The sequence below is a fragment of the Ranitomeya imitator genome, chromosome 2, assembly GCF_032444005.1.
Source record: "Ranitomeya imitator isolate aRanImi1 chromosome 2, aRanImi1.pri, whole genome shotgun sequence".
Taxonomy (NCBI): domain Eukaryota; kingdom Metazoa; phylum Chordata; class Amphibia; order Anura; family Dendrobatidae; genus Ranitomeya; species Ranitomeya imitator.
Window position 1 is genome coordinate 295,361,883 of NC_091283.1, and position 16,874 is coordinate 295,378,756.

Consider the following 16,874-nt stretch of genomic DNA (forward strand, 5'->3'; position numbering starts at 1 on the left):
TGTGTAAGAGGTGTGCGGATCGGAGCAGAGTGTGAAAGGTGTATGGAGCACAGTCGTGTGTGTACGAGGTGTACAGCCACGTGTGTACGAGGTATATGGAGCGGAGCAGCGTGTGAAAGGTGTATGGAGCACAGTCGTGTGTGTAAGATGTGTACGGAGCGGAGCCATGTGTGTAAGAGGTGTGCGGATCGGAGCAGAGTGTGAAAGGTGTATGGAGCACAGTCGTGTGTGTACGAGGTGTACAGCCACGTGTGTACGAGGTATATGGAGCGGAGCAGCGTGTGAAAGGTGTATGGAGCACAGTCGTGTGTGTAAGATGTGTACGGAGCGGAGCCATGTGTGTAAGAGGTGTGCGGATTGGAGCAGAGTGTGAAAGGTGTATGGAGCACAGTCGTGTGTGTACGAGGTGTACAGCCACGTTTGTACGAGGTATATGGAGCGGAGCAGCGTGTGAAAGGTGTATGGAGCCGAGCCGTGTGTGTAAGATGTGTTTAATGAGCGGAGCCATGTGTGTAAGAGATGTGCAGATCGGAGCAGAGTGTGAAAGGTGTATGGAGCACAGTCGTGTGTGTATGAGGTGTACGGAGCACAGCCGCGTGTGTACGAGGTGTATGGAGCGGAGCAGCGTGTGAAAGGTGTATGGAGCAGAGTCGTGTGTGTACAAGGTATACGGAGCGGAGCCATGTGTGTAAGAGGTGTGCGGATCGGAGCAGAGTGTGAAAGGTGTATGGAGCACAGTCGTGTGTGTACGAGGTGTACAGCCACGTGTGTACGAGGTATATGGAGCGGAGCAGCGTGTGAAAGGTGTATGGAGCACAGTCGTGTGTGTAAGATGTGTATGGAGCGGAGCCATGTGTGTAAGAGATGTGCGGATCAGAGCAGAGTGTGAAAGGTGTATGGAGCACAGTCGTGTGTGTATGAGGTGTACGGAGCACAGCAGCGTGTGAAAGGTGTATGGAGCAGAGTCGTGTGTGTACAAGGTATACGGAGCGGAGCCATGTGTGTAAGAGGTGTGCGGATCGGAGCTGTGTGTGTATGAGGTGTATGGAGCACAGCCACGTGTGTACGAGGTGTACGGATCTGTGCTAGAGAGGAATGGACCGCGAACGCTGCTTGCAGCGTTCGCGGTCCGTCACTCAAATGATGGCACATCGCTAGCGATGCATTCGCCATAGACAGTAATGGCGGTGTTAACGGACTACGTTACACCGCGTTATGCCGCGGTGTAATGTAGTCCGTTAAACGGGGGTCACATAACGCAATGTGACCCTAGCCTTACTCTTGGAAGTCCCAGACACAATCACACCTTTCCCAGACTCCCCTGGGGCTGAGCTAACCACTCCCAGTCTGCTATAACCATTTTAACCCCTGTAGTTGCTGGATGATTGTAAATTAACACTGCAGCTTCTATCTGTCACACTTTGCTGCGATCAGGGCCGGCGTCAGCACCCGGCACAGCGGGCAAATGCCAGGGCCCTGGGGAGAGAGGGGGGCCCACTCAGGCTGTCATAGATACAGCTGGGAGAGCAGGAGTTAACATGCTCTCTCCGCCTACAAAGTCACTGCTGGCTGCGTTCTCTTAACCCCTATGTGCCAGCTCTGACACAAGCATCTTATCACTCAGTGAGTGCAGCCAGGCAGGCACACATAGGGGTTAAGAGAAGGCAGCCAGTGTGACATTGTTTGTGGGGGGAGAGAGTTCTCTGCTCTGCTATCCGCCCCTGGCTGGCTGCCGTGCTGCTGAAGTTATGAGGCAGATTCAGGAGGAGCTCCTAGTCCTACCAGTGCATGAGTGAGTGGCGCTGCTATATACTATGTGGGCTGCGCTGCTATATACTACGTGGGCTGCTATATACTACGTGGGCTGTGCTATATACTACATGGGCTGCTATATGCTACGTGGGCTGTGCTATATACTACATGGGCTGCTATATGCTACGTGGGCTGCTATATACTACATGGGCTGCTATATACTACGTGGGCAGTGTTATATACTACATGGCTGTGTTTATATGCGATCATGAATCGGGGTATGTGTTAAAGGGGGGGCCCACTGAGACTCTTTCGCCCGGGGCCCTCAAAAACCTGGAGCCGGCCCTGGCTGCGATGTAGTTAGTCTTAACCCCATCATCGATATTGAGGTATCACTTGCAGGTCTACAGCAATTATTCAGCAGAAATGCAGAATATTTTAGATATAGCCATTAATATCCTGCTCCAAAATAATTATTTTTCTTTTAGTGGCTCCTATTATCTACAAAAACGGCACCTCAGTGGGGGCGGCCTTGTGCCCTTCATTGCAAACATCTACTTGTTGTCATATTGAGAACTTATCTTCTCTGGTTCCAACCCCTTTTCCTCCCGTCATGTGACCCCTGACTCCTCCCCTCCTGTGACCTCATCACAGGTCCTGTGCGCACAGAGCTGCCATATATGTGGAGTGCGGCTCTGCAGGTGGAGGTCGGTGCTGGAGAGTCCCCATAGTCATTGCTTTCAGTCATCTAGCAGGTGAGTCCAAATTTGGGGTAACTCTTCAGGGCAACGTCCCGACTCTCACTCTGTGCCTGTAAGTCGCCTCCTCTCCAGCTCACTGTGTTTAGTGCTCACTAGTTCCTGCTCTGACTCTGGGGGAAGGCCGCCATCTCTGTGCTGTAATTAACTCATTCTTCGGCCCTGGTGATCAAACACACAACTTCTTGTGCTGGTACATAGAGATACATCCCTATATACCAGTGTATTCCTAAGTACCTGCATTCCAGAGCTGAAATATAAGTCTGAGATTTTTGTTTTTCCTATAAAATAACAAAAAAAAAACAATTGGAATAATAACTATTATTGCAGGTTTTTTTCCCACTTTGTGACCAAGCAAAAATTTTAAAATCTAATGTGTCAATTTACAGTATGTCGTAAAAACACTGAAACATTTCCACATTGATTTTTTTTTTTTCATGAAACATTGTATTTTGTTAGTGGTAAATTTAGGTTTATTTGTTTTGCGTTTATTTCTAAAAAAAATCAGACTTTTTGACAAAAATTAAAAAAAAAAATTACAATTTTCAAACTTTGAATATTTATACGTTCAATTGAGGTGGTCGTACAACACAAAATAGTAAAAAAAAAAAAACATTTACCTGAGGCATCCTTCCCACGTCCGTATAAAAGAAGTGCGTGAAAGCCTAAACGATGCAGGTTATGTGTGAACACAGCCTAACAGACGTTTTCTGCACAATGCCTTTACAAAATAACTACAGCTCGTCTCACTCTAAAAGCAAGACCTCATGTAGTGAACCTTATGTAAAAATGAAAAAGTACTGGCTGCTACAGCTATGAAGGAACTAGATGGTGGCCCGATTCTAACGCATCGGGTATTCTAGAATATGCATGTCCACGTAGTATATTGCCCAGCCACGTAGTATATTGCCCAGCCACGTAGTATATTGCCCAGCCACGTAGTATATTGCCCAGCCACGTAGTATATTGCCCAGCCACGTAGTATATTGCCCAACCACGTAGTATACAGCACAGCCCACGGTGTATATTGCCCAGCCACGCAGTATATTGCCCAGCCACGTAGTATATTGCCCAGCCACGTAGTATATTGCCCAGTGACGTAGTATATTGCCCAGTGATGTAGTATATTGCACAGCAACGTAGTATACAGCACAGAGCCACGTAGTATATTGGCCATTGACGTAGTATATTGCCCAGCCACATAGTATATTGCCCAGTTACGTAGTATATTGCCCAACCACGTAGTATATTGCCCAACCACGTAGTATTTTGCCCAACCACGTAGTATATTGCCCAACCACGTAGTATATTGCCTATTGACGTAGTATATTGCCCAGTGACGTAGTATATTGCCCAGTGATGTAGTATATTGCACAGCGACGTAGTATACAGCACAGAGCCACGTAGTATATTGGCCATTGACATAGTATATTGCCTAGTGACGTAGTATATTGCCCAGTTACGTAGTATATTCCCCAGCCACGTAGTATATTGCCCAGTTACGTAGTATATTGCCCAGTTACGTAGTATATTGCCCAGCCACGTAGTATATTGCCCAGCCACGTAGTATATTGCCCAGTTACGTAGTATATTGCTCAGCGACGTAGTATATTGCCCAGCCACGTAGTATATTGCCCAGTTACATAGTATATTGCCCAGCCACGTAGTATATTGCCCAGCCACGTAGTATATTGCCCAGCCACGTAGTATATTGCCCAGGCACGTAGTATATTGCCCAGACACTTAGTATATTGCCCAGTGACATAGTATATTGCCCAGTGACATAGTATATTGCACAACCACGTAGTATATTGCCCAGCCACGTAGTATATTGCCCAACCACGTAGTACATAGCACAGCCCACGTAGTATATTGCCCAGCCACGTAGTATATTGCCCAGCCACGTAGTATATTGCCCAGCCACGTAGTATATTGCCCAGCCACGTAGTATATTGCCTAGTGACGTAGTATATTGCCCAACCACGTAGTATATTGCCTATTGACGTAGTATATTGCCCAGTGACGTAGTATATTGCCCAGTGATGTAGTATATTGCACAGCGACGTAGTATACAGCACAGAGCCACGTAGTATATTGGCCATTGACATAGTATATTGCCTAGTGACGTAGTATATTGCCCAGTCACGCAGTATATTGCCTAGTGACGTAGTATATTGCCCAGCCACGTAGTATATTGCCCAGGCACGTAGTATATTGCCCAGCCACGTAGTATATTGCCCAGCCACATAGTATATTGCCCAGACACGTAGTATATTGCCCAGTGACGTAGTATATTGCCCAGTGACATAGTATATTGCACAACCACGTAGTATATAGCACAGCCCACGTAGTATATTGCCCAGCCACGTAGTATATTGCCCAGCCACGTAGTATATTGCCCAGCCACGTAGTATATTGCCTAGTGACGTAGTATATTGCCCAACCACGTAGTATATTGCCTATTGACGTAGTATATTGCCCAGTGACGTAGTATATTGCCCAGTGATGTAGTATATTGCACAACGACGTAGTATACAGCACAGAGCCACGTAGTATATTGGCCATTGACATAGTATATTGCCTAGTGACGTAGTATATTGCCCAGTCACGTAGTATATTGCCTAGTGACGTAGTATATTGCGCAGCCACGTAGTATATTGGCCAGTTACGTAGTATATTGCCCAGTGACGTAGTATATTGCCCAGTGATGTAGTATATTGCACAGCGATGTAGTATACAGCACAGAGCCACGTAGTATATTGGCCAGTCACGTAGTATATTGCTCAGTTACGTAGTATATTGCCCAGTGACGTAGTATACAGCACAGAGCCACGTAGTATATTGCACAGCGAAGTAGTATTCAGCACAGAGCCACGTAGTATATTGCCCAGCCACGTAGTATATTGCTCAGCGACGTAGTATATTGCCCAGCCACGTAGTATATTGCCCAGTCACGTCGTACATTGCCCAGTTACGTAGTATATTGCCCAGCCACATAGTATATTGCCCAGCCACGTAGTATATTGCCCAGCCACGTAGTATATTGCCCAGCCACGTAGTATATTGCCCAGTTACGTAGTATATTGCTCAGCGACGTAGTATATTGCCCAGCCACGTAGTATATTGCCCAGTGATGTAGTATATTGCCCAGCCACATAGTATATTGCCCAGCCACGTAGTATATTGCCCAGTCACGTAGTATATTGCCCAGACACGTAGTATATTGCCTAGTGACGTAGTATATTGCCCAACCACGTAGTATATTGCCCAACCACGTAGTATATTGCCCAGTGACGTAGTATATTGCCCAGTGATGTAGTATATTGCACAGCGACGTAGTATACAGCACAGAGCCACGTAGTATATTGGCCATTGACATAGTATATTGCCTAGTGACGTAGTATATTGTGCAGCCACGTAGTATTTTGGCTAGTTACGTAGTATATTGCCCAGTGACGTAGTATATTGCCCAGTGACGTAGTATATTGCCCAGTGATGTAGTATATTGCACAGCGATGTAGTATACAGCACAGAGCCACGTAGTATATTGGCCAGTCACGTAGTATATTGCCCAGTTACGTAGTATATTGCCCAGTGACGTAGTATACAGCACAGAGCCACGTAGTATATTGGCCAGTCACATATTATATATTGCGCAGCCACGTAGTATATTGCCCAGTCACGTAGTATATTGCCCAGTCACGTAGTATATTGCCCAGTGACGTATATTGCCCAGTGACGTAGTATATTGCACAGCGATGTAGTATATTGCACAGCAATGTAGTATACAGCACAGAGCCACGTAGTATATTGGCCAGTCACGTAGTATATTGCCCAGTGACGTAGTATACAGCACAGAGCCACGTAGTATGTTGCACAGCGAAGTAGTATACAGCACAGAGCCACGTAGTATATTGCCCAGCTACGTAGTATATTGCCCAGCCACGTTTGTCACAGGTTAAAAAATAAAAAAAATACTCACCTTTTCGAGGGCCCCTTGTAGTCCACGGCAGCTTCCGGTCCCAGGGTTGGTATGAGCGCAGGACCTGTGATGACGTCACGGTCACATGACTGTGACGTCATGACAGGTCCTTCTCCCATACCGTCTTTGCCACCGGAACCTGCAACGGAACATGGCAGCCGGCGCGAGCGGCTCAGCGGACTACGGAGGGTGAATATAGCAGGTTTTTAAAAAAAAAATATTTTTAACATTACATTTTTTACTATTGATGCCGCATAGGCAGCTTCAGTAGTAAAAAGTTGGGAACACACAGGGTTAATAGCGACGGTAACGGAGTGCGTTACCCGCGGCATAACGCGGTCCGTTACCGCCGGCATTAACCCTGTGTTAGCAGCCGGAGGGGAGTATGCGGGCACTGACTGCGGGGAGTTAGGAGCGGCCATTTTCTTCCGGACTGTGCCCGTCGCTGATTGGTCGCGGCAGCCATGACAGGCAGCTGGCGAGACCAATCAGCGAATGAATATCTGTGACAGACAGACAGACGGAAGTGACCCTTAGACAATTATATAGTAGATGAAAATAAATAAATCAATAGGTCCCAACCATCCCATATACAGGAGAACAGTCCCAGATTTGGGTCTATGCCCTGTCGTCCCGGGCAGTCTGCTGAATGTCCCTGACTACCATCATGCCCCCTTCTGACATCTCCTCCGGCCAGGGTAGGAACAAATGGTAAAGGGTCTGGCTGTGGGTGCAGTTAAGGGCAAGTCAAGAATTTTTACGTGTTGACTATGTATAGTTTGTCCCTATTTCTTTTTGGATTTCCATTGGAAACCAATAGGTTGTATATTGAATTGTACTATTTAATAACCCCTTAATCTATAATCATTTTTAACTTTTTCTGTGATCCCAACTGAAACAAGAAAGATACTTGATGTCACGTGTTACGCACGAAGGTGGCGCACATGATTTGTGGGCCCACTGTGCCGGGCTTACATAGGAGGGGTGTAGCGGGCTACCAGGTGTTCACTGGAGCTCCTGGTGGTGGAGTCAGGCTTGGCTGCAGGTAGCTGCCAGGTACCACTCCTAGGCAATCAATGGTACTGCAGCTGCTGACCCCAGGGGTCAAGTACGCAGACACGGATAGGACTAGGGCTCCATTCAGACTCCTAAGTTATGGATGCTCTATAGAACAGTTACAGTCGGGATATATGGGGGACTCAGATATCACAAGTTCAGACACACGGGTCTCTGATACTGATTCAGGGACTGGCCGCACTTGGACCAAAGACAAGGTTCAGGACTTTTCGCACAAGGACCAGGAACTTCGGATTCAGGACTGTCCGCACAATGACCAAGGACTACGGTTTTAAGGCACTAGCCCTATCCGTACCAGGGGACCTCACAATTTCACTCGGAGACCACCTCACGTACTAATGATTCACTGTAGTGCTCAGGGCTGGTTTTAGGCAAGATGGAGCCCTAGGCAAAAGTTTAAAATGGGGCCCCAAATACTAACATATTGCACATCACACAGAAACATATCTGTTGTATTTATGTGTGCTGAATTGAGGCTGCTAAACGAGTGTGATCAACAATATTGAAGCCGTTTGACGCTTGTTTCCCGGCCTCTTTACACCAACTGAGAAAGAATGACGGGAACAGAACAATCACTATTAGATCAATCTGTCCCCATTCAGTATCATGTTATCAGCAGCACATCTACAGTTTACATCAGCGATGTGCTGCTGAGAACAATGATTTCTGTGTCGGCATAAACAATCCAATCACTTGATGAATATGCAGCATTTTGCTTGTTTAGTATAATACACCCCATAGTGCTCCAAATGTTATAATGTGCACCACAGTCCTCCATATTGTAAAATGAATACCCCATAGTCCTCCATATAATATAATGTGTCCCATAGTCCTCCATATAGTATAATGCACTCCCCATAGTCCTCCATATAGTATAAAACACTCCCCATAGTCCTCCATATAGTATAATACACTCCCCATAGTCCTCCATATATTAAAATACACTCCTCAGTCCTTCTTATAGTATAATACACTCCCCATAGTCCTCCATATAGTATAATACACTCCCCATAGTCCTCCATATAGTATAATACATTCCACATAGTCCCCCATATATTAAAATACACTGCTCAGTCCTCCATATATTAAAATACACTCCTCAGTCCTCCATATAGTATTATACACTTCCCATAGTCCTCCATATAGTATAATACACTCCTCATAGTCCTCCATAGTATTATTATTATTATTATTCATTTTTATAGTGCCATTTATTCCATGACGGTTTACATGTGAAAAGGGGGCAAATATAGACAAATACAATTAAACATGAGCAAAAAGCAAAAAAAAAAAAACAAGGCATACAGGTACATAAGGAGGGTGGACCCTGCCCGCGAGGGCTCACAGTCTGCAGGGGATGGGTAAGGATACTCTAGGGGAGGGTAGAGCTGGCTGTGTGGCGGTTCAGTAGGTTGAGCATCACTGAAGGTTTGTCGGAAGAGGTGAGTCTTCAGGTTCTTTTTGAAGGTTTCTATGGTAGGCGATAGTCTGATGTGTTGTGGAAGAGAGTTCCAGAGTATGGGGGAAGCATGGGAGAAGTCTTGGATTCGGTTATGGGAAGAAGAGATGAGAGTGGAGTAGAGGAGGAGATCTTCAGAGGATCGGAGGGTGCGTGTAGGTAAGTACCGGGTGACCATGTCACAGATGTATGGAGGAGACAGGTTGTGGATGGCTTTGAATGTCATTGTAAGGGTTTTGAACTGGAGTCTCTGGGCGATAGGAAGCCAGTGAAGGGCATGGCATAGGGGAGAGGCAGAGGAATAGCGGGGAGACAGGTAGATTAGTCGGGCAGCAGAGTGTAGGATCGATTGCGTGGTGCTAGAGGGGAGGCCAGAGAGTAGGAGGTTGCAGTAGTAGAGGTGGGAGATGATAAGGGAATGCACTGTTTTTGTGGTGCTGCGGTCAAGGAATGCGCAGATCCGGGAGATATTTTTGAGTTTGAGATGGCAGGAGAAGACAAGGGCTTGGATATGTGGCTTTTAAGAGAGGGCAGAGTCGAGGATCACCCCGAAGCACCAGGTGTGTGGGACTAGGGAAAATGAGCAGCCATTGACATTGATAAATAGGTCTGGTGGAGGGGGTAGAGTGAGATGGGGGAAAAATGAATTCTGTTTTGTCCATGTTCAGTTTTAGAAAGCGAGCAGAAAAGAAGGCCGAGATAGCGGACAGACAGTGTGGGATTTTGGTGAGTAAGGAGGTGAGGTCAGGTCCGGATAGGTAGATCTGCGTGTCATCAGCGTAGAGATGATACTGCATGCCGTGGGATTCTATGAGCTGTCCCAGGCTGAAGGTGTAGATGGAGAAAGGTAGGGGTCCTAGAACAGAGCCTTGAGGAACACCGACAGAGAAGGGGCGGAGTGAGGATGTGGTGTGGGGGAGGGAGACACTGAATGTTCGGTCTGTCAGATGTGATGAGATCCAGGATAGGGCCAAGTCTGTGATGCCGAGAGATGAGAGGATCTGCAGCAGAAGGGAGTGGTCTACAGTGTCAAAGGCAGAAGACAGGTCCAGGAGAAGGAGGACAGAGTAGTGTCGCTTGCTCTTGGCAGTTAGTAGGTCATTGGTGACTTTAGTTACGGCATTTTCAGTTGAGTGATGGGGTCAGAAGCCAGATTGTAACCGGTCAAAGAGGGAGCAGGAGGAGAGGTGGGAGGACAGTTCAAGATGGACGCATTGTTCCAGTAATTTTGAGGCATAAGGGAGAAGAGATATCGGGCGATAGCTAGACACAGAGGATGGGTCGAGGGAGGGCTTTTTGAGGATGGGTGTGATCTTGGCATGTTTGAAGAATGAGGGGAAGACACCTGTTGTGAGTGATAGGTTGAAGAGATGTGTTAGCGTTGGGATGAAGACTGTGGTAAGGTTAGGGATGAGGTAGGACAGGAGCGGGTCAAGCATGCAAGTGGTGAGGTGTGATCTTGACAGGATGGTGGAGAGCTGATCTAAGTTCTGCCATGGTGGAGAAGTTGGTTTTGGAGGAACAGGGTTGAGCAGCTAAGAGGGGCATTGGGCTCTGTGGGCCAAAGCTTTCTCTGATCATATCGATCTTCTGTTTAAAGAAGGAGGCAAAGTCTGCAGCAGAAATGAGAGGGAAGGGAGTGGGTGCGGGGGGACGGAGAATTGAAAGTGTTGAAAAGCTGTTTAGGGTTGTGAGACAGGGAGGATATGAGAGATGAGAAGTAAGTTTGTTTTGCGGCAGTGAGCGCGGACTTGAAGCTGGCGAGAGACTGCTTGCATGCAGTGAAGTGGTCTGCAGAGCGGGATCGCTTCCATCTCTGCTCAGCGATCCTGGAAGCCCGTCTCAGTTCTATGGTCAGGCTGGTCAGCCAGGGCTGCCTGTTGATTGTACGAGTTTTGCTATGCATGAGCGGGGCAGCAGAATCGAGTGTTGCTGTTATTGTGGTGTTATAAAAAGTGGCAGCATCTGTGTCATGAAGGGAGGCTATGTCTGTAAGAGGGAGAAGGGACTCAGAGAGTGATTGTAAATTGAGGTGTTTGCGATTTCTGCGAGGGTGAGTGAGTATGTGGAGTAGTGGTTGCACACTGGGAGAGGAGAGGGAAGAGAATGTCAGTAGATTGTGGTCAGACAGTGAGAGGGGTGAGTTAGCGAGATTAGTAAGGGAGCAGAGGTGGGTGAAGATGAGGTCCAGCGTGTGGCCATCTTTGTGAGTGGCCTCAGAGGACCATTGAGTGAGGCCAAAGGAGGCAGTCAGTGATAAAAGTTTAGAGGCAACTGAGGTGGAAGTGTCATTGAGGATATTGAAGTCACCCATGATGATAGTGGGGATGTCGGCAGAGAGGAAATGAAGTAGCCAGGTGGTGAGGTGGTCGAGAAAGGTGGAGATGGCTAGTTCTGGGGGACGGTAGGTAACAGCAAGCTGGAGGTTGGAGGGGGAATAGATACAGATGGAGTGCACCTCAAACGAGGAAAGAGTAACGGAGGGTGGTAGCGGAATTGGAGTAAAGGAGCAGATGTCAGTATAATACACTCCCCATAGTCCTCCATATAGTATAATACACTCCCCATAGTCCTCCATATAGTATAATATGCTCCCCATAGTCCTCCATATATTAAAATACACTCCTCGGTCCTTCTTATAGTATAATACACTCCCCATAGTCCTCCATATAGTATAATATATTCCCAATAGTCCTCCATATATTAACATACACGCCTCAGTGCTTCTTATAGTATAATACACTACCCGTAGTCCTCCATGTAGTATAATACATTCCGTATAGTCCTCCATATATTAAAATATACTCCTCAGTCCTCCATATAGAATTATACACTTCCCATAGTCCTCCATATAGTATAATACACTCCTCATAGTCCTCCATATAGTGTAATGCACTCCTCACAGTGCTCCATATAGTATAATGCACCGCCATAGTCATCCATGTAGTACAATTCACTTCCCATAGTATAATGAACCCCATAGTTCTTCACATAGTATAATGTATTCCCCATAGTACTCAACACAGTATAATGCAGCCCACATGTAGTATACTGTAATGCAGACACCCCATAGAGCATAATGCAGCCACCCCCACAGAGTATAATGCAGCCACCCCACAAACTATAATGCAACCACTCCACGGAGTATAATGCAGCCACTCCACAGAATATACAATATAATGTAAGCCCCTATTGATTATAATGCAGCCCCCATAGAACATAATGTAGCCCCCCATAGAATATAATACAGCCCATCTCCCCATAGAATATAATGTAGCCCCCATAGAATATAATACATCCCACCTCCCCATAGAATATAATGTACCCCATAGAATATGATACAACCCACCTCCCCATAGAATATAATGTACCCCCTAGAATATAATACAGCTCACCTCCCCATAGAATATATTGTAGCCCCCCACAGAATATAATACAGCCCACCTCCACATACAATATAATGCACCCCCTATAGAATATAATACAGCCCACCTCCCCATAGAATATAATGTACCCCCATAGAATATAATACAGCCCACCTCCCCATAGAGTATATTGTAGCCCCCCACAGAATATAATACAGCCCACCTCCACATACAATATAATGCACCCCCTATAGAATATAATACAGCCCACCTCCCCATAGAATATAATGTACCCCCATAGAATATAATACAGCCCACCTCCCCATAGAGTATATTGTAGCCCCCCACAGAATATAATACAGCCCACCTCCACATACAATATAATGCACCCCCTATAGAATATAATACAGCCCACCTCCCCATAGAATATAATGTACCCCCATAGAATATAATACAGTCCACCTCCCCATAGAATATAATGTACCCTCATAGAATATAATACAGTCCACCTCCCCATAGAATATAATGTACCCTCATAGAATATAATACAGTCCACCTCCCCATAGAATATAATGTACCCTCATAGAATATAATACAGTCCACCTCCCCATAGAATATAATGTACCCCACAGTCCAGTACTCACTGATATTTAAAAAAAACAACACAATCCTTACCTCTCCTCGTGCTCCGTGCTGCTCCAGGCTCGGCTCCGGTCTCAGATGCTGCACTGCCCGGGAGCTGCACACAACGGATGCGCGATGAAGTGACGTCATCATGCACCTGCTGTGTCAGAGGCAGAGGGGAATAATGGGAGAGTGAGCGTCATCTGACGTTCTCTCCTCCATCATTGCTTTAACCCCTTCCCGACCTTTGACGCCACGTAGGCGTCATGAAAGTCGGTGCCATTCCGACCCATGACGCCTATGCGGCGTCATGGAAAGATCGCGTCCCTGCAGATCGGGTGAAAGGGTTAACTCCCATTTCACCCGATCTGCAGGGACAGGGGGAGTGGTAGTTTAGCCCAGGGGGGGTGGCTTCACCCTCTCGTGGCTACGATCGCTCTGATTGGCTGTTGAAAGTGAAACTGCCAATCAGAGCGATTTGTAATATTTCACCCATTATAACGGGTGAAATATTACAATCCAGCCATGGCCGATGCTGAAATATCATCGGCCATGGCTGGAAATACTAGTGTGCCCCCACCCCACCCCTCCGATCGCCCCCCCAGCCCTCCGATCTGGCCGGTACACTGCTCCGGCTCCCCTCCGTCCAGTGCTCCGCTCCCCCCCGGGCTCTTGTCCGCTCACCCCCGTGCTCCAATCACCCCCCCTGCACTCCGATCCACCCCCCCCGGTGCTCCGTTCCACCCCCCCGTGCTCCATTCCAGCCCCCCCGTGCTCCGTTCCACGCCCCCCGTGCTCCGTTCCACCCCTCCCGCACTCCGATTCCCCCCCCCGTGCTCCGATCCCCCCCCCGTGGTCCCCCCCCACCCCATCATACTTACCGATCCAGCCGGGGTCCCGTCCGTCTTCTCCCTGGGCGCCGCCATCTTCCAAAATGGCGGGCGCATGCGCAGTGCGCCCGCCGAATCTGCCGGCCGGCAGATTCGTTCCAAAGTGCATTTTGATCACTGAGATATAATCTCTCAGTGATCAAAATAAAAAAAATAATAAATGACCCCCCCCCTTTGTCACCCCCATAGGTAGGGACAATAAAAAAATAAAGAAATTTTTTTTTTTCCACTAATGTTAGAATAGGGTTAGGGTTAGGGTTAGGGTTAGGGTTAGGGGTAGGGTTAGGGGTAGGGTTAGGGTTAGGGGTAGGGTTAGGGCTAGGGTTAGGGTTAGGGCTAGGGTTAGGGCTAGGGGTAGGGGTAGGGTTAGGGTTAGGGTTAGGGGTAGGGTTAGGGCTAGGGTAGGGTTTCGGTATGTGCACACGTATTCTGGTCCTCTGCGGATTTTTCCGCTGCGGATTTGATAAATCCGCAGTGCTAAACCGCTGTGGATTTATGGCGGATTTACCGCGGTTTTTCTGCGCATTTCACTGCGGTTTTACAACTGCGATTTTCTATTTGAGCAGTTGTAAAACCGCTGCGGAATCCGCACAAAGAAGTGACATGCTGCGGAATGTAAACCGCTGCGTTTCCGTGCAGTTTTTCCGGAGCATGGGCACAGCGATTTTTGTTTCCCGTAGGTTTACATTGAACTGTAAACTCATGGGAAACTGCTGCGGATCCGCAGCGTTTTCCGCAGCGTGTGCACATACCTTTAGAATTAGGCTATGTGCACACGGTGCGGATTTGGCTGCGGATTCGCAGCAGTGTTCCATCAGGTTTACAGTACCATGTAAACATATGGAAACCAAATCCGCTGTGCCCATGGTGCAGAAAATACCACGCGGAAACGCTGCGTTGTATTTTCCGCAGCATGTCAATTCTTTGTGCGGATTCCGCAGCGTTTTACACCTGTTCCTCAATAGGAATCCGCAGGTGAAATCCGCACAAAAAACACTGGAAATCCGCGGAAAATCCGCAGGTAAAACGCAGTGCCTTTTACCCGCGGATTTTTCAAAAATGGTGCGAAAATATCTCACACGAATCCGCAACGTGGGCACATAGCCTTAGGGTTAGGGTTGGAATTAGGGTTGTGGTTATGGTTAGGGGTGTGTTGGGGTTAGGGTTGTGGTTAGGGGTGTGTTGCGGTTAGGGTTGTGTTTAGGGTTATGGCTACAGTTGGGATTAGGGTTAGGGGTGTGTTGGGGTTAGTGTTGGAGGTAGAATTGAGGGGTTACCACTGTTTAGGCACATCAGGGGTCTCCAAACGCAACATGGCGCCACCATTGATTCCAGCCAATCTCGTATTCAAAAAGTCAAATGGTGCTCCCTCACTTCCGAGCCCTGACGTGTGCCCAAACAGTGGTTTACCCCCACATATGGGATACCAGCATACTCAGGACAAACTGCGCAACAATTACTGGGGTCCAATTTCTCCTGTTACCCTTGTGAATCAAAAAAAATGCTTGCTAAAACATAATTTTTGAGGAAAGAAAAATGATTTTTTATTTTCACGGCTCTGCGTTGTAAACGTCTGTGAAGCACTTGGGGGTTCAAAGTGCTCACCACATATCTAGATAAGTTCCTTGGGGGGTCTAATTTCTAAAATGGGGTCACTTGTGGGGGTTTCTACTGTTTAGGCACACCAGGGGCTCTGCAAACGCAACGTGACACCCGCAGACCATTCCATCAAAGTCTGCATTTCAAAAGTCACTACTTCCCTTCTGAGCCCCGACGTGTGCCCAAACAGTGGTTTACCCCCACTCATGGGGTATCAGCGTACTCAGGAGAAACTGGACAACAACTTTTGGGGTCCAATTTCTCCTGTAACCCTTGGGAAAATAAAAAATTCTGGGCTAAATAATTATTTTTGAGGAAAGAAAACGTATTTATTATTTTCACGGCTCTGCATTATAAACTTCTATGAAGCACTTGGGGGTTCAAAGTGCTCACCACACATCTAGATAAGTTCCTTTCGGGGTCTAGTTTCCAAAATGCGGTCACTTGTGGGGGGTTTCTACTGTTTAGCCACATCAGGGGCTCTGCAAACGCAACGTGACGCCCACAGAGCATTCCATCAAAGTCTGCATTTCAAAACGTCACTACTTCACTTCCGAGCCTCGGCATGTGCCCAAACAGTGGTTTACCCCCACATATGGGGTATCAGCGTACTCAGGAGAAACTGGACAACAACTTTTGGGGTCCAGTTTCTTCTGTAACCCTTGGGAAAATAAAAAATTCTGGGCTAAATAATTATTTTTGAGGAAAGAAAACGTATTTATTATTTTCACGGCTCTGCATTATAAACTTCTATGAAGCACTTGGGGGTTCAAAGTGCTCACCACACATCTAGATAAGTTCCTTTGGGGGTCTAGTTTCCAAAATGGGGTCACTTGTGGGGGGTTTCTACTGTTAAGCCACATCAGGGGCTCTGCAAACGCAACGTGACGCCCACAGAGCATTCCATCAAAGTCTGCATTTCAAAACGTCACTACTTCACTTCCGAGCCCCGGCATGTGCCCAAACAGTGATTTACCCCCACATATGGGGTATCAGCGTACTCAGGAGAAACTGGACAACAACTTTTGGGGTCAAATTTCTCCTGTTACCCTTGGGAAAATAAAAAATTGCAGGCTAAAAGATCATTTTTGAGAAAATAATTTTTTTTTTTTTTTTCATGGCTCTGCGTTATAAACTTCTGTGAAGCACTTGGGGGTTCAAAGTCCTCACCACACATCTAGATTAGTTCCTTTGGGGGTCTAGTTTCCAAAATGGTGTCATTTCTGGGGGATCTCCAATGTTTAGGCACACAGGGGCTCTCCAAACGTGACATGGTGTCCGCTAATGATTGGAGCTAATTTTCTATTTAAAAAGCCAAATGGCGTGCCATCTCTTCCGAGCCCTGCCGTGCGCCCAAACAGTGGTTTA

At 47.1% G+C, this 16,874-nt stretch overlaps 1 protein-coding gene across 1 annotated transcript in view; it reads left to right on the plus strand.

Annotated features, from left to right (window-relative positions):
* Positions 1–2,433: 2,433 nt before the first annotated feature.
* The window catches only part of LOC138663301 (zinc finger protein 25-like), a 54,896-nt gene continuing 40,455 nt past the window's right edge, over positions 2,434–16,874 (plus strand). Inside the window, exon 1 of the mRNA XM_069749484.1 lies at positions 2,434–2,507. The gene's annotated coding sequence lies outside the window, so the exon portion shown is untranslated. The remainder of the gene's footprint in view (positions 2,508–16,874) is intronic.